Source organism: Mirounga leonina, unplaced genomic scaffold (genome assembly GCF_011800145.1).
Source record: "Mirounga leonina isolate KUSES-001 unplaced genomic scaffold, KU_Mleo_1.0 Mir_82, whole genome shotgun sequence".
Taxonomy (NCBI): Eukaryota; Metazoa; Chordata; class Mammalia; order Carnivora; family Phocidae; genus Mirounga; species Mirounga leonina.
The window spans coordinates 43,777,513-43,801,243 of record NW_023270825.1 but is presented as its reverse complement, the minus strand read 5'-3'; the positions used below and the strand labels follow the sequence as shown (position 1 = coordinate 43,801,243).

At 44.9% G+C, this 23,731-nt stretch overlaps 1 protein-coding gene and 1 non-coding gene across 5 annotated transcripts in view; both read left to right on the top strand.

The window, feature by feature from the left end:
- Window positions 1-23,731, top strand: part of SAMD4A (sterile alpha motif domain containing 4A) — a 203,983-nt gene that overhangs the window by 84,830 nt on the left and 95,422 nt on the right. The gene's annotated exons all lie outside the window — the stretch shown is intronic.
- Window positions 786-892, top strand: LOC118002791. Its single transcript, XR_004677166.1, has one exon. It is a non-coding gene; the product is annotated as a U6 spliceosomal RNA (small nuclear RNA).

Below are 23,731 nucleotides of genomic sequence, written 5' to 3'. Positions count from 1 at the left end.
TACTGCATCTTATGAGGAAGTTTATCCAATAGTATGTAAGATAAAAATCGAGCAGGCAAAATTACCCTTCAAAGCCTTAGAAAGGCCTCAGGTTAGAGACCGACCTACAGTTTCTCCCTAGGGCCAACCTGGGCAGTTTCTTTCCTCCCTGGCATGAGAATAGCTCGTTAGCTATTTCTTTGGTTGAGTCTCACCTGAGATTCAGAGAAGCTCCCTGGGTCCACTCCCAGCCAGGCCGTGCCCTGGTCCCCCAGCACGCGGGCCAGATGCCCGTGCGCCTGGGTGGCGGGGGGCAGGCGAGGCAGCTACTCTGTTGTGGCCTCTCCCACTTCCCTGATCAGGGCAATCAGAAGCCAACTGAGACTTGTTTGTTCACAAACCTGTTTACACCAGGTGTACTTTTCCCATTTAAGACATAACTAAATGTTATGTAAACACATGATACATGAGTGTGAAAAGGAGAGGTGTTTCTATGAAGCTACACCATTGTCTTGGAAAAACTTATCCAGGATGAACAAAAATTGTGGGCAAATTAAGATAAACAAGATAACTTTAAAAGATTGTGGGGAACGTCATAAGAATCTAGGCAGATTCTGCAGTTCAGATTGCTTTTCAGCTGTCTTTGGTTTTTTATCATTTTTAAAGAAACTGGAACCTGAAAATCATAGCAGATTTCTGGTTTATACAGGAAACTGGGACTTCCAGAGAGTGGAAGACAAGGCATTGCTCCTGTACCAAATTTGTGAATGAGTGTACACTCATATATTTAAATATCTGTGAATATAATGCTCGTTTTGGCAGCACATATACTAAAACTGGAAGGATAGAGAGAAGATTGGCATGGCCCCTGCACAAGGATGACATATAAATATCTGTGAATATATATAAGTATCAATGAATCTATCTATCTATCATCTATCTATCTATCTATCTATCTATCTATCTATCTATCTATAAGGAGAGTATCATTTTTATGATTCCATGCTTTGACCAGTTTTTCTAGACTGAGTGTCAAAGTGTCAACCAGTCATGATCTCTTTTGCAGCTGTGGCATGTTGCGTAAAATACACATGTCCACTGAGTATGTCAAGGTGCTTATACTATGCAGGTTACAAGAGAGCTGAGCCAGGCTGGGGAGGGAGCAGAAAGACACACATCTCCCTTATCATGCTCATCAAGGACCCATGTAACTGGGGGACACTGTGGGCAGACCTGTCTACCCGAGCTCTCTGACTGCACTCACTTTCTTTCTTCCACCCTCTCTCTCCCACCTGCTCTCTTTTCCTCTCTACCTCTTTCTCTTCTCTCCCTAACCAATGTAGTTTAGTTCAAAGAACTCTGAAATAAATAAGGAAGAGAGCATTCGGAGTTGAACAAGAGTATATTTCAAAGTACTTGTTTCTTTTTTTTTTTTTTAAAGAGTTTATTTATTTGAGAGAGGGTGAGAGTGAGAGAACACAAGTGGGGGGGCAGGGGGAGGAGCAGAGGGAGAGGGAGAAGCAGACTCTCCACTAAGTAGGGAGCCCGATGCAGGGCTCGATCCTGGGACTCCCAGGATCATGACCTGAGCCAAAGGCAGATGCTTAACTGACTGAGCCACCCAGGCGTCCCTCAAAGTACTTGTTTCAAGAAAGATAGTCTTTAGCTTAAAAAAGATTTGAAATATTTATTTGTTCATGTGAACCCAACACACACACACACACACACACACACACAGAGGAGAGAGGGAATTCCTTTAAATAATGAGATAATGAGATGCGATTTATTAATATGTGACTTCCATTTGATAGTTCAGGAATATACCTATTTCTCATGAAGTGAGATCAGGATATAATGAAAGAAATCTTATTTTAGGTGTCCTAAAATCCAGTGGGTCAATTTTCTGTCCTCTCTGGTCTAAAAACATTTTCGAAAGACCTTCCTCTGTCTCTGTGCTTTCTCTAGACTCTATATCAGAGCACAAACAAGTGCAGGAAAAACTGAGAATACCTGTAGATACCGGACACGCTAAAAGAGGTATCTGAGAGCCCTCAGGAAGAATAATATTTTACCATGAGGTAGCTTTTGTCTTTCACAACAACAGCCGTATGAATGTGCTTTAATTTATGCTAACCTGGAATGCTTAAAATCATAAAACAGGTATGATTATTAGATTCCTATTCATCCAGGGAATGCAGATCCCAAAGATAAGTATGCCGGAACACGAACTTCATGGGAAAGCATGCATCTATCTACCTCCAACAAAAAAGAGACCGTCCTTCATTTCAGTAATAGCTCTTTGGGGTTTAATTTTGATAGATTGTGAGGTATTTTATTCTAGCACCTAAACCAGATGCTTCTCTCAAGTTAATGGGGGAACAACTGATGGCTGCCAGATTAACTAGGAAAGAAATATTTCTCTCTGCAGTTCTGGACAATAATGCAATTTAATGGCATTTCACCTGGGTGGACTTTTAAGATGGATGCATTTGTCTTTTGCCTCTCAGGGCATAGGTCCAAATTTGGAGCAGATGGTGGAAAAGATGGATGGCCACAGAGATCTCCAGGTGAAATTTGTTGGATTTCCGCAATCCTCATTAATTCCTGGTTGACCGGCATCCATCTCCATCACTCTGACCCTCCATAATGAATTCTGATTTCTGAGGATTTTCTGGGTCTAGAATAACCAAAATGTGCTGACTAAAATCTGAACAGATTGAAAGAAGCACTCACCTGCTATTTCAGGCTTTTGGAAGAAAGGGACTATCTCAACCTGAAATCTTGTTGTTCTTACTTTGAGCAATGATGGATATTCTTTCCTGGGAATGGGACACAACTGGGCAGGGTATGAACTCGAAAGCTCAGGGAGTGAGTTTAAGAGACAAATTTCTTCTGCTGTTGTTCAGGTAAAGGAGAGACCTTTGGGTTCTTAGATTAAGTCTGATGAGAGACTCACCACCCATCACTAAGCAAGACTGACAGGGGTCACCCCAACTATGGAATGAAGTATAAGGAGAAGCAGATGATTGTGGGAAAACCCCATTGTTCCAGGCCATGGAGGTAAAGAGGGGACCCCCAAGATCAATGGAAGGAAGGACCCATGGGAAGTACGAGGAACAGCAATGCTTCATGGATTTAATTAAAACAGTGCCTATGTGAGCTTCTTGATTCATGGCCTGATATTCTCATTTACTTCCACATTAGGGTAGGCTTATTGACATAATTGTTTTTGCTTATACTGAAGCCTCTCCTGCTAACCAATTTGTATTACTATTATTTTTTATTGCAATTGTCTTAGCCCCCATTCTGAGCCAGATGTCTTCAGTTTATAAACATTGCCAACGACACTTAACTAAGAGGACAAATGATCCCCATTTATGATGAGAATTTATGTGTGATTGTGACAGGGTGAGCATTAGCCCTTTCATTGCCATAGACCTACAGACACGTATCTATCCGCACATGTTGGGAGGGAGGGAACATACCAGTAAACAAAATCTGGCAAATCGTAGGTACCTAAGACCACAGAAGAAAATGCCCAGGAGATGTGCACTTAGTTTTAACAAAAGCTAAATAAGTGTGATGTTTTTCAATGGGCCTTCTCTTCACCTGAGCAGAATGACAATATTTTACTAGTCAACCAAGACATACATCAAGATTTAAACCAACCTCTCACCTTTCATGCAAAGCCTAACCTCAGTGGTTATTAAAAATAAATGGGATTTAAATAAATGTAGAAGCACCTATTTTATTTCTAATTTCACACTCTTGTATTTTGCACTGTGGTTTTAGATCTGTTTGTGAAGGCTGACTGGGGCAAAAAAGCAGTCCTGAGAGACATCTGGGAAGGGACCAGGCTTTCAACTCCATGACAAAGTCCCAGGCTCCGGGTTCAGCTGTTACCAAATCACCAAGTGACCTCAGTCCAATTTCCCCACTTTGAAAACTGGGCGCCTGGGTGGCTCAGTTGGTTAAGCGACTGCCTTCAGTTCAGGTTATGATCCTGGAGTCCCGGGATCGAGTCCCATATCAGGCTCCCTGCTCAGTGGGGGGTCTGCTTCTCCCTCTGACTCTCTTCCCTCTCATGCTCTCTGTCTCTCATTCTCTCTCTCAAATAAATAAATAAAATCTTTAAAAAAAAAAAAAAGAAAATGGGAACAATTACGCACACTGTCTTTTTATGGGATACGGTGGTATCTATGACTGGTACCACTGGTGGCTTTAGGCTGAGTCTGAGGGTGTAACTCTCCTCTCTTCCTCAAGGACCGCAAGTGTAGGTCAGGGATCCAGGTCCAGGGAGGGCATTGGCTTTAATTTCTGCCTAGTCTACACAGCAGTTACGGCATCCAGTAACCCACCGTCATTCTGATTGGAGAGTCAAGGAGAGGTGCATGCCATTCCTCCACATCCTGACATTCTCCTGGATTACCAGCTCTCTTTCTGTCATATTTTCCCTGTTCACAGGGCCGGTGAAGTCTCCGTGGGCCCCCTCCTTTTGCTGTCACCTGTTATGTGTTTCACCAGTAACTGACTTCCAGGTGAATAGTAATTCATTCACAACTGTTCTCACGGGCGTTATTTTGCTTTCTCGAGAATGTTTACTAAGTTCTTACCGTGCTTACACTTTGCTGTCTTCCTCTTGTTAACTTGAGAGAACTGTGGAGAAGAGTGGGGACGGGAGTCCTCCAGACCAGGCAGCTGTCCCGTGGGGGAGCCTCCCTCCCGAGCCTCTGAGTCTTCAAGGCTGCCTTGTGCAGTTGTCTTCCAACTGTTCGCTCTGCACCTGGCCCATCCTGCAGGCCGCCACCAGACGTCCCCCGTACCGCTGTCCTGGTATACTTTCCTCCTCAGAGCCTGTCCCTCGTTGTATGCCCACCAGCCTCCAAAACCTGAGCGCATCTCTTTTCCCTCCTGCTCTCCCCAAACCCGTTCTCTGCTGCCGCCAAAATATGCTATTAACTAGTTCCCGAATCCTTTTGTGCCTCTGCACATTATCCGTCCTCCCCTCAATTCCATCTCCCTGCCTCCAAGCCGCCCTTCAGGACCACGCATGAATCCGGAGCCCACGAAGCCCTCCGTGACTGGCCCGGCTAGAGACCCTTTCTCTCCCCTCTGAGTTGTGGTACTGATGGTGTCATCACTCAGATGGCATGGTGTGTGGGGCCTGGCTGGGTACTATTGCTTTCTGTTGTCAACATCCCTAGAAGTATCTTGGGCTTACAAGTGAGGAAACCACAGAGAAGTTAGTGATGGTGCTGGGGCCAGAGCCCCATTCCCCAAATCCCAGACTGGTGATCTTTTTCTCCTACAGCATTTTACCTTCTGTCCTTCCTTGGAGGACAAGGACTCTACCCTGTCTATATTCTAACTTTACATAGCATCCTATGTAGAGACTTGTATCTAGGGGATATTCAGTAAGTGTTTATTGAAAGAAAGCAAAGGGAAGAAGATAGGAAGGGGAAAAAATAGTAATAGCTAACCTTAATAAGGCCCTTTTGTTTTACCTTAATCCCTTTCTAGTTTACTTCCTTTAAATCCCTAGAGGGTGCCTGGGTGGCTCAGTAGGTTAAGCGTCCGACTCTTCATCTCAGCTCAGGTCTTGATCTTAGGGTCTTGAGTTCAAGTCTTGTGCTGGGCTGCACGCTGGGCGTGGAGCCTACTTAAAAAAAAAAAAATCCCTACGAAATAGGTCCTGTTATTCTCAGCCCCATTTTATAGGTGAGAAGACCGAGGCAAGAGAGGCTAAGTGACTTGCCCAAGGTCACAGAGCTGGTAAGTGACAGAGTCAGGACTTGAACAGAAGGAGTCTGGCTCCTGAGCCTGTGCTCTTCTTCTACCGTGTTCTGCTGCAGGGTCATGAAGGGACGGACAGACAGGGAAAGATACAGAAAGAAGGACGAGCCTCAGATCAGTGCCCAAGACAACAAAGCAGAGGACATTTAGATTAGGCTGCCATGTTTTGTCTTCTTTTAATTTCCGTTGAGAAGGAGCACCATACATCAGAGCAATGGCCGGACTACGGAGTTTGTCCCTACCGCCTGGATTTGCTAGAAATTTGTTAGAAATTGATTGCTGTGAAACTCCTTGAACACATGGCACCCAGATTGCCTGCCTTATATTCTAGTTGCTATAGGAGGATTAGCCGGGGGACTGTTAAATAGCTCACATGCCCTCCACCTGGAGTCCCTTAGCAAGGGACTCTCTCCCCAGACGCTCCCTCCCCAGACGCTCTCTCCAGAGCACGTGCTTTCCATGGAAGGCTGCCTTCGAGGGAACAGTCACAGACTTGAAATCACCACGACTGGAAATGAGTAGCAAATGTGTCAAGTTTGGCTAAATCAAGCTGATAAAGAATATTGAATGGGGGCTCTTATCTTTGAAGCATGACTGTTAACGTGGTTGGTTTTTAACCAGGCTCCCAGTAGCTCTTAGTATTTCTGCTCACGCTAGCACCACTCTGCCTTACACACAGAAGAATCTATCTTAAACGTACTGTGAACTTTAGAGCATGTTAACGGAAGTGGCCTATCATTCAGGAGCATGGGAAGATGATTTTGCCAGCATTGAGAGAACACTTTGCACCCAGAATCCTAGAGTGAACAGAATACTACTCCAGCTTTGATGAATCACAGCTGAATCATGTTTAAGTGCGTGCTGCATTTTGAGGGATTCCCTTCTTCCCCCACCACCCCCCACCCCTGCAGGGTGAAAAGCATTGCTCTTCCTGTGTAAAACCATTATTTACACCCAAGACCACTAAAACGTTTTTGTGGCGGTGTTGTGAACGCATCAACTGGTTGTTGTGGCGCAACTAAGACAACTTTATAGGTTAATGAAAAGTGATTTATCTTTCTTCTAAGCAGAACATTTAGTTCTCTCTCTGCCTCTTTGACTCCAAGCAAATCTGTCTGGCCCCATCCCTTGCCCCCCCTCCCGCATCTGTACCACCCTCTTGGATATCTCGTGGTACATTTTTTATGACCATGGTCCTGTCTGTTCCTAGTAATTAAGAACTCTCTGAGCAATGTGAAAGTAGGTTACTGTTCATCTGGTTTCTTGGAAGCACTGGGTGTGTGCAAGGGTAATTTTTCACCTAAAAGACGAAACCAAAGAGAGAGTCCAGGAAGTAAAGAATGAGTGGACCAGGTAGCTTGCTCTTCGTAGCTCCTGGGGGACTGTAGGCATTGCTGCTATAGTGGATGGAGCCCAAGCCGACCCTGAAGGACGCAGATCTGAGTTCATGCTCCCGTGCTATATTTTACCAGCTTGTGACCCTGACCAGAAGAATTCGCTTTTCCAAATCTCAGTTTCCATCTGTGGACGAAGGATGACAAGGCCTAACGTACAGGGTTATTGAAAGGATTGCAGACACTGGATGTGAGTGCCCGGCGCTGGTGTGCAACCACGGCTAGTGGTTTTCCTTGTTATTTCTGCTGTTGTCCTCACTGCCATTACTACATTACTACTGCCTCTCCAAGTAGCTCTTGTATCAAAACCACGTTCTTGTATATGAGGAGCCAAGGGAACTTGACCCCTGCTGCTTCCCATGCACATAGGACACAGCTTTAACCTTCCAGGCAACCTGCTTTCCTTACCAGAGCAGCTGCACGTGCTCCAAAAACAAAGGAAAATATAAAATGTGCGACTACATAGGGATGAAAACAAAGAATGAAGTGCTTCCTCACTCCAACTGGGATCCCTTGCTGAGTGGGTACCTTCTTCCTTCCTTGTTTGCTTCCTTCCGCCCACAAATACTGACAGATACCCACTGTGCAGGTGCAGGGCGCAGAGGTGAGCCCTAGGGGCCAAAGTTGAATCCCACATGGATTCTGTCCTTAAGAAGCTTACCATCTCCCCGGAAAGAGGAAATGCCCATAAACATCCAGGAAGTTAGGTAGAAAATGGTAGGACCATAGGAAAGACATTACTAAAGGGCTATGGAGTTTAAGTGAAGAGCAAAATTTTAGCTTGAGTTGGGACATGCAGGTTTTATGAAAGAGGCAGCTTAGTCATCATTAGGATCACAGATTTGAGGGTTGGGCCATTAGGTTCAAACCTTGGCCTTGCTACTTCCTTGTTTGGGCTACTTGATCAGGCTGGGTCACATCTCTGTGCCTCTGCTTCCTCATCTTTAAAATGGGTATAATAATAGTATCTACCTCTCAGGGTTGTTGTAAGGATAAAGTGAGTTGTGTGAAGTGCTTAGAACAGGTATGGATTTACCCTCCAAGCAAAGGTGGGCAGAAATATTCTTTCTAGACGGAGGAGTAACATGAGCCAAGGCAGAGTCTGCTCTGAGGTACAGAGTTGGAGAAGGTGAGAGAGGGGGAAAGAAAGCTTGAGTTGAGATTATGGATGCTCCTGAGTGGCAGGCCAGGAACCTTAGACTTTACTGAAAATGTGAAATGAAATCAGTCTTCTAGAGTTCCATAGTCGGTGCGTGCGAAGCCAGAATCTGAACGTGTCTCAGTGTAGGTCTCTACATTTCAGTTGCAGTGAACATGGCAATGAACCAGATGCCAGCAGGCATGAAGTCGAAACTTGGATTAACAAGGCTCAACACATGGGCCTGAACTGATACCTCAGGGAAGATGGGCAGCAGAGCCCGAGCAGGAAGCGAAACCATGGAGCGAAGAGAGGGGAGGTGCAGAGGCATGGGGGGGAGGGCGGCAGGAAATGTCACCCCATTACCCCTATCCACTGCTTCCTTTTTAGAGTACAGATTTTTTTTCTTCAGGGTAGAGTCAGCCCTTTTGTTTTTGTTTTCGTGTGTCGTTTTATTTCTTTTGAGCCTTGGGACGCGTGCGGTCATCTTTACTTTCTGTGTTAGCGTGGTAGGGAGGTGGGGATGATTAAAGCTGACTTTAGGAGACTTTGTTTTTGGTGATCTATAGATGTCAGGCTTTGTCAGGATCTGGAATGTGTTGTCCTCTGCCTCCTTTTCTATGCTCCTAGAGCAGGATTCTGTAGGATTTCGGAAAGGGCTGCATAATGTTCAACAGGGCCCCCGAGAGGATGACCTCTTCTCTTGGAATTTGTCTTTAAATGAAAATTGGAGGGTTCGAATGCCTCAGGTTTGATTTACTTTTGACTTTAGCTGTGTAAATGCTATCTTCAATTTTTAAAATAATCATTGAAGTTATTTTGAGGGAGTAATATTGTTTTCAAGTTCTTAAGTTAAATTCATGGTTTTTAACTGTTATGGGGATGTGGGACAGTTCCTAAGACCCTGTGGAAGTCATTTAAAATTTGTTGTGGAATGGGGCGCCTGGGTGGCTCAGTTGGTTAAGTGTCTGACTTTGGTTCAAGACATGGTATCAGGGTCCTGGGATCAAGCCCTGCATTAGGCTCCCTGCTCAGCGGGGAGTCTTCTTGTCCCTCTCCCTCTGTCCCTCCTCCACTCGTTCCCTCTCTCTCTCTCTCAAATAAATAAGTAAAATCTTTTTAAAAAATAAAACTCATTGTGGAACAAAGTAGTATACAATAAATCTATATAGGTACCAAATCAAGATCAATTACATAGAATGTCTGTGTGCAGCATGGGAACAGGGAAATGATAAAGTGCAACTCTAATGTAATCTGTTGCTCTAGAGCCCACTATGCATCTCCCCACCAAGTGACCGGGAAGGAGACACCAGCACGTCAACCACTGGAAGTGGGATCTTCTGGTCCAGGCTGCATTTCTCTTGCAGTGGAGGCTCACCCAAAGAGATCTTGAATGATCTTCAGACCGGTGCCTGGGCCCTCTCTCAAGGGTTACCTTGTAAGCTAGGAAGGTCCACAAGCACATTCCTAAATGATGGGAAGTATTTGTTTTGATTTGGGCTTTAAAGGCATTTTTTCCATACTCCTCCAATGTCTCTTTATTAGAGCGTTATATTCCAGTCTTGGAAACTATTACTTACCCGTCACATCCTTGCTGAAGAGTGAAGTTTGCCCTCAGCTGTCTGACAGCCAGGTCACACCAACTTCAATGGAAATGGCACATTTTTGTCCAGAGGCAGAATTTAGCTTTTAAACTTAGGCCTAAAGGGCCTGTTTAATGAATTATGTAAGAAAGAGTGAGGTCATATAAACAGTCATGGCTCCTACCTTGAACCAAAAGTCATCCTTATTTGGTACTTCCGAAGCTGGAAAACAATACAGGCAACCAGCTCTCTACAGACCAGGGGAGAAATAATGGCTTCCTTGTTCTGGAACCATGGGTTTTGGGACAGTATCAGCAAAGCAGGCTGCTTGCTCCTTGTAGCACTTGAGGTTTGGACCGGTTTCATTTACCCCCTCTGTCTGCTGGGAAGGAACATTCTGGAAGTCCACTGGATCCCCACCTGCTGTCAGGACGCCTAGCATCATTGGGGGGAAGCTCTGCCGTGGGGCCCTGGGCCTTGGGTCCGGGGAGGGAGCAGCAGATCCCAACCCACCAGCCCCGCTGCTCTGCAGGACCCTTCGGCAGCTGAGTCTAAGAAGACATAGCATTACACTTCTCTTGGATCATCATTTTGGCTGAGCTAAAGGTAGATCACATTTCACCCTTAAATAACTGTCTTCTGTCTGTGTAAACAGTCACGGCCATTAGTCTTAAACTTCAAACCTCAGCCCATGGATCTGGATTGGTTTCTTTTTCAGACCTTAGCTTTGGAGGCCACTCCTCCCTGCTTTCAAGTCTCTGACGCCTCTAGCTGAGCATGCAGCCTACTCTGTGAGTCGTAAAAACACCATGTCGGGGCACACAGAATTAAAGGGGGAAGGGAATGAAGAAGATTCATTCACTTCTCCTTCCTGGGACCTAAATCCATTTTAGTATCCTACTTGCATCCAGCAAGAAATGCCAAAAGATTAAAGCATAGCGTTCTCATTCTTTTCCAAGGGAAGAAGAGGTTATGCAAAGGAGGCCTATGTCCCCGCAGAGTGGGCGAGAAGCCTGGCAAGAGGTTTGTCTCATTTAAGAAGTAAATATATTCAGTGGAAGCAAAGATGCTGCCAAGTAAATTTATTCCATTTTTAGGGAGAGAAGGACAGGAGCTTTGCTGCTCCTTTATGTTGCTTTTGGATATAAATTTCTGCATGAGGTTCTCTAAAGAAGTAAGAACGCAACAGCAGCTTGTTTAAAACTTGACCTCTTCAGCCTGCCCAGGAATTTGAGAAACAAAAGAGAAAGCAGAGGATAATTGATTCTGTTCTCTGAAGGCCCATCCTGCCACGGAACGGGATCCTGGCTTGGTTTCTACTGTGCAGGTGTTTAGTCTCTGCAGCAGGACACAGATGGCGTCTACCTTTCTGCAGATGTCTTTAAATGTCAAAAACATGGGGAGGAAACCCATTGACTTTTTTTTTTAAGTTTTTTTTTATTAACATATAATGTATTATTTGTTTCAGGGGTACAGGTCTGTGATTCATCATCTTACACAATTCACAGCACTCACCATAGTACTTAACCTCCCCAATGTCCATCACCAGCCACCCCATCCTTCCCACCCCCCTCCCCTCCAGCAACCCTCAGTCTGTTTCCTGAGATTAAGAGTCTCTTATGGTTTGTCTCCCTCTCTGGTTTCATCTTGTTTCATTTTTTCCTCTCTTCCCCTATGATCCTCTGCCTTGTTTCTCAAATTCCACATATCAGTGAGATCATATGATACTTATCTTTCTCTGATTGACTTATTTCGCTTAGCATAATACCCTCTAATTCCATCCACGTCATTGCAAATGGCAAGATTTCATTTTTTGATGGCTGCATAATATTCCATTGTGTGTGTATGTGTGTGTGTGTATATATATATATATATACCACATCTTCTTTATCCATTCATCTGTTGATGGACATCTAGGCTCTTTCCATAGTTTGGCTGCTGTGGACATTGCTGCTATAAACATTGGGGTGCATGTGCCCCTTCGGATCACTACATTTGTATCTTTGGGGTAAATACCCAGTAGTGCAATTTCTGAAACCCATTGACTTTTGTCATCGTGACAGTGCAGCATATCCCTTAACATTGAGGTAGCCATGTCCCAAATGACACTCACATCAATGGGATGGAGAGAGATTTTAAAAGAAGGCAGAGAATGCCATACCATGGAAAGCAGCTTGTTTCACAGCCAGGAAACTACAGAGTCTTTCTGAAATTTCTGCTTGAGAGCTAGACGTGAAACTTATTCCGTAGCCACATATCAGGTCTGACGAAGCAACAGTGTAACAACATGGGAATCCATGCTTCAGCAGTGGGAAGCTTCAAAGTCTTGAGTCTGTTACTAAATGTAAAGTGTAGGAACCCTGTAGTTAATCAGAATGATTGCTTCTGGGAGCGATTCAATAGAATTGTCATGTCAAATTAAGTTTTAGCAAGTTTTGTCCGATCTGGATATTCACCAGTCTGGATCCCAAAACAGTACGTGCTCGCTGCATTTATGGAAGTGAGGCTAGTCCCCTGTCCTCTCAATGAGGTCACCTTAATTGTCCTGTTTGAATGCTCCGTGGCCATGGGGACCTCAGAGCCCCAGTGAACAAGCAAGGAGCGTTTTAGGAGGCAGATCTCAGGGCAGAGATCTGTCACTCACAAGGTTTAGAAAATTCAATCCTTCAGTAAGTGTCTTGCGCAGGCACGAACCTTACTAAATATAGAGGGCTAAAAGAGAATCCTTCCATGGGAGGGCTCCCTTAAATTAGCGCAGTTCATCTACTCATCTGTGTGTGCTGACTCGTGCCTAAACATTGGAAGCCAAATCCAAAAAAAGGAGAAAGCAAGCCCGTGGCTCAGTCCTAGGAAAGATGTAGAGCAACAGAGTATAATCCTAGACAGGGGAGCCAATGAGAACCAGAGCAGGCCCGTGCTGGAAAGAGGGGTGCCAGCCTCATGTAATCACTCTTGTTAATTAACTTCACAGTGTGGCTTTGCAAGTGCAGTTGGCATATTCGGATTTCTCCCATTTGTCACGATTCTGCTGTTTTCAGATCATTTCATGATCCAGGTTTCAAACTTCAGATAAGATCAGAAGTTCTGAGATGTTAGCCATTGATGCTTGCTGTACTTTGAATATTTCCCCCTTGCCATCCTTCCCCAAATATGCTCAAATAAGGTATTTTTTAATAGATGGTCAGGATGACAATGTTCTAGGCCTTTACCTCTTGAATACGGGAACAACTCTCAAGGAAGAAGAGGGCTAAAGAGATTTGGAGTCCCATTTCTTAGAACGGCACCAGGGAACACGACAGAATGCAAGGGTTCCCACAGTCTGGAGCCCTGCAGAATGCATTCTGCTTCTCTCCAAAGCCAGAGCTCTGTCTGTCTATACAGTTTGTTGCTGCTGCTGAGCCCGAATTCTGGTCCCACCTCTCCCTTAGCTGACCTGTTGTCTCCCAGTGACTCCCATTCCTATGTGACAGTCAGCTAGTGGAAAACAGCTGAAGAAGAGAGCCAGGACAAGAGAAGATGTTTGAAAATGATCCAGAGGTAGCACCCTGTGTGTTCAAGTGACTGTGGAGTTGTCCTCGAAAAGCTACTATCGATCCTGGCCGTTTTAGCACACCGTGCAGTGGTTGGGTAACCAACTTGGTCATCGTGTTAGAATCCTTATAATTGCATGGATCTATGCTTGTTGCTTTTTGGAAAAATGAATTTTATGAATGTTTCTATTTAAGGAGAACAAAACAATAACAAACAAACCAAAAAAATGCCCCAATTCCTATTACCTAAACTCCTCCTCGCACATAGTATTCTAATGCGGTTTATTCCTGAAACTGACTCATTCAGCTTTTCTCCTGGAAGTTGTCAGTATGTATGCCTGGTTAATGGAGAACATCAGCGCAGTGCCCAGGCACAATGCCATGACTCATTCCTGGCATTTCAGGGGCTTTGTAATGGAAATCACAGTTCCAAGCTACAGTTCTTACCAAGTGGATATGTGAATATTAATGAAACAAAGCAAGTCTCCACAACTCCTGCATAACCCTCACCAGAGATTCAGTGTTTGCTCATGAAGTGAAGGTTTTTTCTTCATAACCCACGCATGCTTGAATACCACAATATTGTTTTAATTAGTCTTTTAATTCACAGTAAAATATTTGGCTGTGGTGGAAGGAGGAAATTCTCTCCTATGTTGGAACTGTTTGGTTAAAAGGGCATTTTTGTCTACAGAATTAGTCCCCTGGGGTTTATACTAGTATCTGAATGCTTTTTAAATAGTCTCCAATGACCTGCAGCCAATTCTCGCTCATTCATACTATCTCTCTATTGATCTACCCATCTGTAATTGTGTATGTGTGTGTGTGGTGTACATATATTCACTTGCGTGCATGCACGCACACACGCACACACACAGTCTACTGGGAAAGCATAGAAAATTGAAACCCTGAATAATCCCAGCCTTTTATTTTACCTTCCGCTTGATCCAAACTTGTCCCCCAATTTTTCTTTTCTTTTTTCTTCTTTTTTTTTTTAAAGATTTTATTTATTTATTTGAGAGAGAGAGGGGAGAGAGAGAGCACAAGCAGGGGGAGGGACAGAGGGAGAAGCAGACACCCCGCTGAGCAGGGAGCTCTATGCGGGGCTTGATCCCAGGACCCCGGGATCCCCAGGACCCCGGGATCATGACCCGAGCTGAAGGCAGACGCTCAACAATTGAGCCACCCAGGCGCCCCCCCCCAAACTTCTTTCAAGTAACATTTCCCCTTTGTGCTATGTAAAATTTAAAAGTAGTAAAATAGCCAAAAAATAGACAGCAGGAAGAAGTGGGGGAAACAAGGAAGACAGATATTTCAAATACTTATTTTGTTACTGACTCGGGTTTGAATTTTGTGTCTGACCGACTGGTAGGACTTTCTGGAAACACAGATGAGCCAGTTTCTCATCATTCTTGGAGACTGGGATGGAAGGTCAAATATTTAAAATTGGTTTTTGGTGATTCTTCTATATCTACAGTCCTTTGGAGCAGGAATATTTGGGGAGCTGCTAATTGGAAAGTAGACATTGAGGAGATATTTTCAGCTAAAGAAAAGAATGAGCAATATAGCTTATAACTCAGCCACTTTATTCTGATCCTGTCTTCTCTAACAATAGCTCCCTGCTCCGTGCTCTTAAAACACAAGTGCTAATATTATGAGAAATGAGTTACATGAAAAACAGTCTAATCTTTTCTAAAAGTGCTAAAAATACCAATCTGCAACAAAGAATGTTTAAACTCTCTTCCCTTTCCAGATGATGCAGGATTGATTCTAGGCAAAGACTGGATTTCAGAGGATGCCCTGAGGTGTGGGCATGAGCGGGGGGGGGGGGGGGGGTCGATTGTAGTTTATAGGAGTAAAGATCTTTAGACAAGGATATTCAAAGTGGATGCCTTCTCACCACCCCAGTGCTGAATCTTTAGATGCACACACCATTGTTTTCCTGGTCATTCTTTGAAAGTGGCTGGAGATGGAAGGGTATTATGTTTAGTTTTTCTTAACGAGGAAACTGAAATACAAGAGATTGCCTCCCCAGGCTTAGAACCTAGTGCTATGTCCCTGAGGTTCTGTCCACAGTTGGAAGACCGTTTTTCATTGCTGGTTCTTACGTGGTAACTCTTCCATCTGCTTATCCTTACCAGATCAATCTCTCAGAATGTGCAAAAGGAAATACTTTTATGGGATAGCCCTCAAGATTTGGTGAGGGGATCTTGTCTGGGATCTGAGCTAGAGAAGACAGGAGGGGATAATGACCTGGAGAAAGATTTGGAGGCAAAACGGTGGGGGTGATGGTGGGACAGATGCATGTGTGTCCAGAGAAGATGGAATGTGTGTGTTCAGAGTCCCCCCGGGGGCCACACTTCCTTGTCTTCTGATCCCAGAGGGTACATGCCTGGTCCTCCACCACCATAGATTCCCGTGTTACGTCTGCTGGGAAATCTCACAAGCGTGTCTGAGGTCACCGTGTCTTTCCTCACACAGCAATCTTTTCTTAGGCTTCATGTGGTTGTAGGATAAGAACTATTCAAGTGAAAACTAACAGTGTTGGTCCAACTGCCACATTTTCTGTTTAGAAAAAAGTTACTTCTTAGAAAATAAAATTAATAAAACAATGCATGGCATATTGGGCCTTAGTAGGTGCCACTCATTTTTTTTTTTAATGCATCTGCTTTAGGGTAGCTTCCTGCCAGTGTGGTGTAATTTTCAGGTCTATTACTGAGACTTGGAAGGTGTACAGGTCTGGACTGTGAGCGGAGACAATGTTTAGGGTTGTAATGTGGGTACTGAGGTCTTTTTAGTGTATGATTACTTTATGACAAGGTTATTTAAAGGGAACGTTAACTAATCTGAAGTTACTTAAATTTAGCCATACTTGTTAACTATCCTTTCCTAAAAATTGAAAAGTAACTTAGTTAAAATAAAATCCAGAAGTCCCTGTTCCAGCACATTCTTTATAATGCTAAGGGTTGAAGAATACTTAAAGTAACCAGCATCCCTGAGACCTAATGAAGCCGTTAATATTTTTACTTTTTTTTTTTTTTTTGCTTCAGAAGCTAGTTGCCATGTAAAGTAAAAGAAACCTCATGCTTTTAATCTTTTCAGTTGACATTGCCAGTGAGAGTGTTGTTATTGTTAGATAATCATAATGGTATGTTCTGGAGGCTCTTCTCCCCTCACCCGACGCACCCAGTTCACTCACACCCAGCCAGCAGAGCCAGAGAAAGAAGAATAAAGCAACGTCTTATTTGCTTTCTGATTTTGATTCTCTTGTTTTGGAGACATGCTGCGATTTGCTCTTAAACTACTATTGTTTTCCTAATGTCTGTCTAGGTTTAGATTCATTTGTAAGAAGAACCAAGAAAACAAATGAACCAGTCAGGCTGCACTGGGCTGACCCTTCTCCCAGCGAGCCTTACCTCAGCCTCATGGTGAGAGGACAGGGACGCCAGCCCCAGTGGGGCGGGGTGGGGAGAGCAGAGTTAGCGCGGCAGGGGAGACCCAGGGCATGGCCCTTCACTTCCACCAGCTTCCGTTTCCCCACTACCTGCCCACTCATGCTTGTTTTGAAAATTAGATGTGATGGTGTTTAAAAAGAGTTGCAAAGTTTTCAAAAAAGTACTCTACAGGTGTTCGATATTATGTTAGGAACAGAGGCCAAGTAGGTAAGTGTACTTCTATGTGTGCATTGGCCATTATATGTGGGGGACACTGGTAATTTTGGAAAAGTTTTTAGTCACTTCTTCGTGGGGCCTAAAGTGAAAACTAGGCGAGGAGACCAGTTCAGCAGTTTCTTTAAGTTTAACCAAGGGGAGAATTGGAAATCTCCCCAGAGGTGAGCAGTAGAAGTAAGCTATGACAGACCACTGGTGCCGATGATGGGAAGATTTATGGCTGACGCAATATCCTGCTTAAGAAGAAACACAGAGCTCCTGAAGAGAGCTATCATAATAAGACAATGCATGGCATATTGCATTTGCAATATACAGCATTTGCTTACGAGACCAGCCTTACAGAGATTGTGGGGTGAATGTTAGGAACACACGTGAGGTGGGCATTCCATGAAAGGGGTGTGCGATTCAGGGATCCGGGGATGAAGAAGAAGCCTGTTCTCATCCCACAACATGGCCTACTTACCGCTCAGGGTCATGGGGAGTCTGCTGCGTGCGTGGAAGAAGGTTGAGGTGTGAGTTCATAAGGGAGAAGTCCAGAAGTTGGGCTTATTCCCAGGACTCAGAAGGCAGCAGAAGCAGCTGGGGCTTTCTCCGTTCCATGCCTGCCTCCTGTCTCTACTGTTTCATTCTATTTGCTCTCTTCTGTGGCCTCTCCATCTCCCCAGACTGGGCCTGTACAGGAGAGAGTCACAGAAAAATAAAGTAAGGTGGTTTCTGGGGGGCTGTTGATTGCTGGTAGCAACGGTAGCCAAGTGACACACACACACCGTCTCTGGGTCCCTGACTTAACCAGCACACATCCCATTGAAGGCTCAACTGGTGAGTCTGACATTCCCCAACCCCTGGTAACCCTGTCAGCATTAATACTTATTAATCATCAGTTGTATTTTAAGCATTTACTTTTGTTCCCACAAGTGTTTAAGATGGAGTTTCTCAGCACATAATCAAGTTCCCAAGATGGGTCTGTACTCTGGCCGTGGCTGCATTCTTAAAAAGATAAATAAAAAAGATAATGCAATGGAGAATGAACATGTGCCAAATTAAAGCATAAAAGGAAATAAACTAAGACCAAGTCCCCAGTCTGCTGACAATATAGGCCAGCCTTGTCTTTCAGGCGTTCGGTGACTTGTGTCAAGCCCTGCTGCCTCATATGTAGGCCTGGGGGTGGGGAGGAAGGAAATGAACGAAGAAGGAAAAACACTGTTTTCAGCATTGCTGGCTACCTGGATAACCATCCCTGGGTTCTCTGCTGCTGGCACCCTGTTTTCTTCCATACGGTGCTGTTGGAGGTGGGCCCTCTTGGGGAACCTGTGTACCCAGCCAGCACCCGGCCTGGTTCTTCAGGGATGGAAGGGTGCACTGATGCTCTGGTCTTTGTGGACTTAGGCTCCAGGACACTAAGGGAGGGCTGTCATCTCTCAGAGTTACATAGTCCTTTCTTTTCTGAATATCCCTGATGGGGATGGGATAGCAGGTAGCCGGCATCTAATTCCAGGAAGTCTTGTAGGGTTGGCCTAAAACCCAGGCACAAGTGGTTGTAAGATAGGACAGAGTCAGAGGCCCAGGACCACGTCCGGGGTTCAGGGGAACCCCCATCAAGGGTGGTGGTAACGACTGGGATTCCTTGTGCAGAGATAGAAGAGGGCTGGAGGGAGGCAAACGGGGAATCCAGATGACCTCTTCTCTATCAGATTCAGAAACTTCCATGATCCTGGCATTGAGGATCACTTCTCTGCCTGATTTATTCATACTTCAGAGCCCACCACACACACAAACTCATCTTCCCAACAGAACTCCAAAAACACTCATCTAGCTGCATACTTTTAATAAAAAAATTTAGGTAACTTCTTGCAGATTGCCTATCTCATGAAGGAGGAGGAAAAAATTGCACAGGAGTCTTTTTGAAAGGATTGTTTAAGTGATCATTTAAGCCCAGAAGAAATCACCTTGTTATTATTCAAGGCAAAAGGCTCTTTCAAGCCAGCTGATTGAAGTGTAAATTACTCCACCCTGGAAATCTGGTACAGCCAGGTGGACACAATCTTTTAGTGAGTGGCAGATACATGAGATCTTCTGTAGGGAATCCCTGAGGCCAAGAGACTTACCAAGAAGGGATTTTTAAAAATCTTGTCATTTCAAACTCCAGGCAAAATATTGGCATAGAAAAGAGTTTCCCAAAGTCAACCCATCATTGGCTCAGATAGTAGTAGAAAATCAGGAGTCAAAAAAGTTAGAAGATAGAGATTTTAAGTCTGGCCTGGTTTTAATTTATATGTGGTTATTCTAACTAGTCAGACACGCATACCCTCCCCCCCTCCCCCACCAATACCTTGTCCCAAGGCATAAATTACTCACCCGTTACAGACAAATTAACTTTTTTTAAGGGTTCCACCTTAAGGGTCATTAATTTAGCAAATTAACTGACATTCCTAGAAAAGCTCCATGGCTTGTGCCTGTAAATATTTGCCCAGTTAGTGACACTTCAAATGGCACCCCAAAATCGCTGGTCCTCTTCCAAAGGGTGAGCAGTTTACTTTCAGGAAATGGATTACTCACTTGTGGAATCAGACCAACACCCAGGCTGCTCAGTTTCAACAGACTTTAAAATGTGAAAGGGAACTCTCCTACCTCAAACATCCAAAGCTTTTCCAGAAGGGATTGAGAGGGGCGAGAGTGTCGAGCCCAGCGAGGCTGGTTCAGCCTGTGCGGTTGAACACCATGATGGCGGCTACAGGCTGGTGGTGGGTGGCTGCCAGGAGACATCCCCAAGTGCCCGGAGAGAGAGGCCTCCCGGGCCTGCCCTGTTCCCATTTGCCGAACACCCACGAGAAACGAGGGAAATCTGTGGAAGGCCGGAGGGTGCTCGGCTGAGATGCTGCCCCACCTCAGGTCCCCCCAGTTGCCTCTGCTGGTTTCACTTCTCAGCTGCAGCTGCCCACAGATGTCTGGGAGATGCATCTGGGCCTGGGGAAGCAACAGCCATAGGGGCGGGGGTGGACGATGGTGTGTTTTTGAACCTGGCCCCTTTTGCCCTGGCAGCCCAGTCAGTCAGTTAGTAGGCTCACTCTGTGTAGCTTTTGTTTGGGGGTTAAGCTGGGTACCTCAGAGGGAGACACAGGGCAGGAGGCGCCTGAGCTCAGTCTTGCTGTTCAGTTCTGGGTGCTGGGTTTTCAAGAAGGACACTGAGTAGACCCAGAGGAGCGTGGCCAGGAAGCTGTGAGGGTCCAGAAGTCTTATTCACTAAAAATTATGAGAAGGAACTGCGGATTCTGAGCCTGAAAAAAAGAAAATTTAGGGAGATAGCTATCTTGTGAAAGGGGGAATAGAACTTTTTTGTATTTTTAATTGGAGTGAAATGGACATGAAATTTGCCATTTTGATTATTTTTCAGTGTCCAGTTCTGTTATCTTATATTCCCACTATATTCTCCCCACTATCCATTTACAGAACTTTTTCATCATCCCAAACAGAAACTCTTCGCACATTAAACAGTAACTTCCCCCCTCCCCGCAAAACCCCTGGTAACCATCATTCTACTTTCTGTCTCTATGAATTTGCCTACTCTAGGTATTCATATAAAGGAATCATATGATATTTGTCCTTTTGTGTCTGGCTTCCTTTATTTAGCATAATGGGTTCGATTTTTATCCATGTTGTAGCATGTGTCAGAATTTCATTCCTTTTAAAGGCTGAATAGTATTCCGTAGTATGTATATACTGTACTTCGTTTATCCATTCATCTGTTGATGGACATTAGGGTTGCCTTTGGTTATTGTGAATAAGGCTGCTATGAACATGTGTGTGTAAGTCTCTCTAGATTTACTCTTTGTGGTTTCAGAAAAACGACCTTTGTTGAATGGAATGAAGTTGCAGAGAGGGCTTTAATAATCCTAGCTCCCTTTGATGGTAGAAGTGGATTCCCCGTGGCTGGGGAGGAGCTCGGCCCTGGTGACCATCAGGGAGGAATCATGGGGTGAGGCCCGCACAACTAGTAAAGGAAAGACCAGAGAATCTCTGAGGGCCCTTCCATCTCCAGAATTCTGTGATTCTCAGGTAGATGGAGTGCTCATCCTAAGGGAACCACCTGGAAGAAAAAAAAAAGCGGTATTTGATCAATGCCCGCCCCCCCCCTCCCCCAGGAGAAAAAGCGATGGCAAATTATCTACCATTCAGGGGAGGCGACTTGTGGAACTATCTCTGGCTTGGACTTTATTTAGATCAGAGGCTGATGATGCTGTAAAGCTCAAACAAAGACTCGGCTTACTCTTGGGGAGATCTTCCCAGAGCTTAGAAAGCTTTCTTGTGCAGTAGTATCCTAAGCTTGGGGGTGGGAGGTGAGGTCCAGTGTTCTCACACAGTACCCTCATGTGTGCCCAAAAAGAAGGGCTGCCCCTGGGAGACCCATCTGAGCCCTATCTCCCTGTAGGTTATGCTGGGTCCAGGACAGGGGCTGAGGGAACATGGAGAAGGCCGGGCTGGGGAATGTTCAGGAGTGAATGTCTGCTGAGGTGGGGATGCCCTGGGATCCAACACAATTAGCTTCATTCTGTCACAGTTGGGGGTTTTCTTATCATTAGTTGGGGAGGCCTCGCCAGAGAATTCCAGTATTCCAGAGTGAGTTTAATTGTGGGTGATTTCATTCTGCCCTTTTTATGTCGAAGCCAGAGGCTTGCGTCATATAACAGTGAATTCAGGGAGATTTTTATTTGCATGTGAATCATAGCTTTTCCAGCTGAATGTCACTTACTTGGAATTTTTGTCTGATTTTGTTTTTGTTTTCGTCTCTTGGTGTTTTTCCATCGGGCTCTTTGGCTAACCAGAAAAAAAAAAAAATAGAGGAAGGGCTCAATCTGACTGGAGCAGGGTTTGAGTTGGCAACTCAAAAAGGAGAGTATTATGAATGTGAAAAAAAAGAAAACGGATGCTTTATTTTGCTTTGAGGAAGGGACTGAGGCCAAGTCAAATTGAGAGCTCTAATTTGGGAATGGTGTTATTACAGGTCACTGGGAGTTGGTTACGCTCTAAATTGGGAGGCCAGTCACATGAGGAAGCAGCAAAGGCAGATCACATGGGGGACAGTCGGGGCTCTCTTTACAATGAACTTTTATTTTATTTACTACTCAGTCGAAATGTACCTCTGGGTCATGTTGAGAAACAAAGTCACCCTACTGGCTGGTGAGCACTCCTTACCTTGGCCCATCAGTTGTTCTATCAGTGAGTCAGGTCTTCCGGTGTGTATGTTTTCTGGGGCTTTATTTAGGTACTGGAATCTGTTCAGTGATTAGTGGAGCAAGTCATGTGCTAAAGGTTATATATCTGCTCTTCACCTTCACCTACAGGTCTTACTCTGATGGGCTCACATCCTTCTCTTCCAAAGACCCTTCTCATTTTAGATCTCAAGGTCAGGACATTCTCATAACTTCATATACATATCTATATATATGTGTGTGTGTAACTATATATTTAGAGAGAGGGGATGATTTCTATTTATTAGATTATCTTTCATATTCTCTTACTATTACTATCAGCTTGCAAAAAAGAAACCAAAAAAGATGGGCCCTGCCCCACCATGGGCAGTTAGGAGCAAAGTATTCTTCTACCCAAAACTGTAGACTTGATGTCCTTGGCATCTCGGAGATGATCTGGAAAGGGTGTGTGTGGTAAGCTGCTGATTTTTCTTGGAGAATCAGAGTTGGCTTTTTTTTTTTTTTTAAATGTAGAAAGCCCGGTTTCGTTAGCTGGGTTTGAAATAAAAACAAAAATATGGCCCAAGAAGGATATCTAGAATTGCGTGTCCAGTGCAGACAAGTTGTGCTCATGGTCCTAAATGGGGCGCGTTACTAAGTCCATGACACAGAGAGTCTGCTGGTGCTTCCAAAGCATGTGGACCGGCGATGCTTGTGATCAAGGTTAGGAATAGAAGGTGTGTGGAAACTTTCTATAAAAGGCAGCCGGGGCCCCTGGACTGTGGATGAGTGGTCAGGAAACTCTGGCACTTTTCACGGTCATACCAGAGTATGGCTTCGTGACCTTGGATGAGCTTCTCTGCGCCTCAGTTTCTCTGAAGCACCACATTGGTTTTGAGAAGGGATGATGAGGGCTTGCAGAGGTGGATGAGGTGTGAGACGTTACTGGCAAATGGAGGGAATGTGGTGTCCCCTGACGTCACGGGAGCTCAAATCAGGGCCATGTGTCCTCAAACACGGCTGGGCCGCCAATCTCTCCTCCAGCATCGTCCACAGTGGGTGATGCCTGTGACATCACAATACCCAGCTGGACGCTCAATAATGAGGAGCTGTGCCCAGTGGACTGCAGAGGAGGGGAGAAAAGGAGGAGGACCAAGTGGAGAGGGAGGAGATGGAGCAATCCCTTATGTGATAATTCCATCAACCCACAACTTTTCACCTAACATCTGGTTCCACTGTAATGTGTTCAGCTCCATACCACCTGTACAGTGTCTGTGCCCTCTCCCCCAAACTCAGCAAAATCTTATGGTCCTCTAATCAAGAGAATTTTGCTCCTGTTGCTGCACGTCTCATGGTTCACCGTCAGACCCGTGAGTTGATGCTTCTTCACCAAAGGGCTCTTCGGAGCAACCGTCTGGAGGTAATGCTCTGGTTCCATGGCCCGGGCCCTTCCCAGCCTG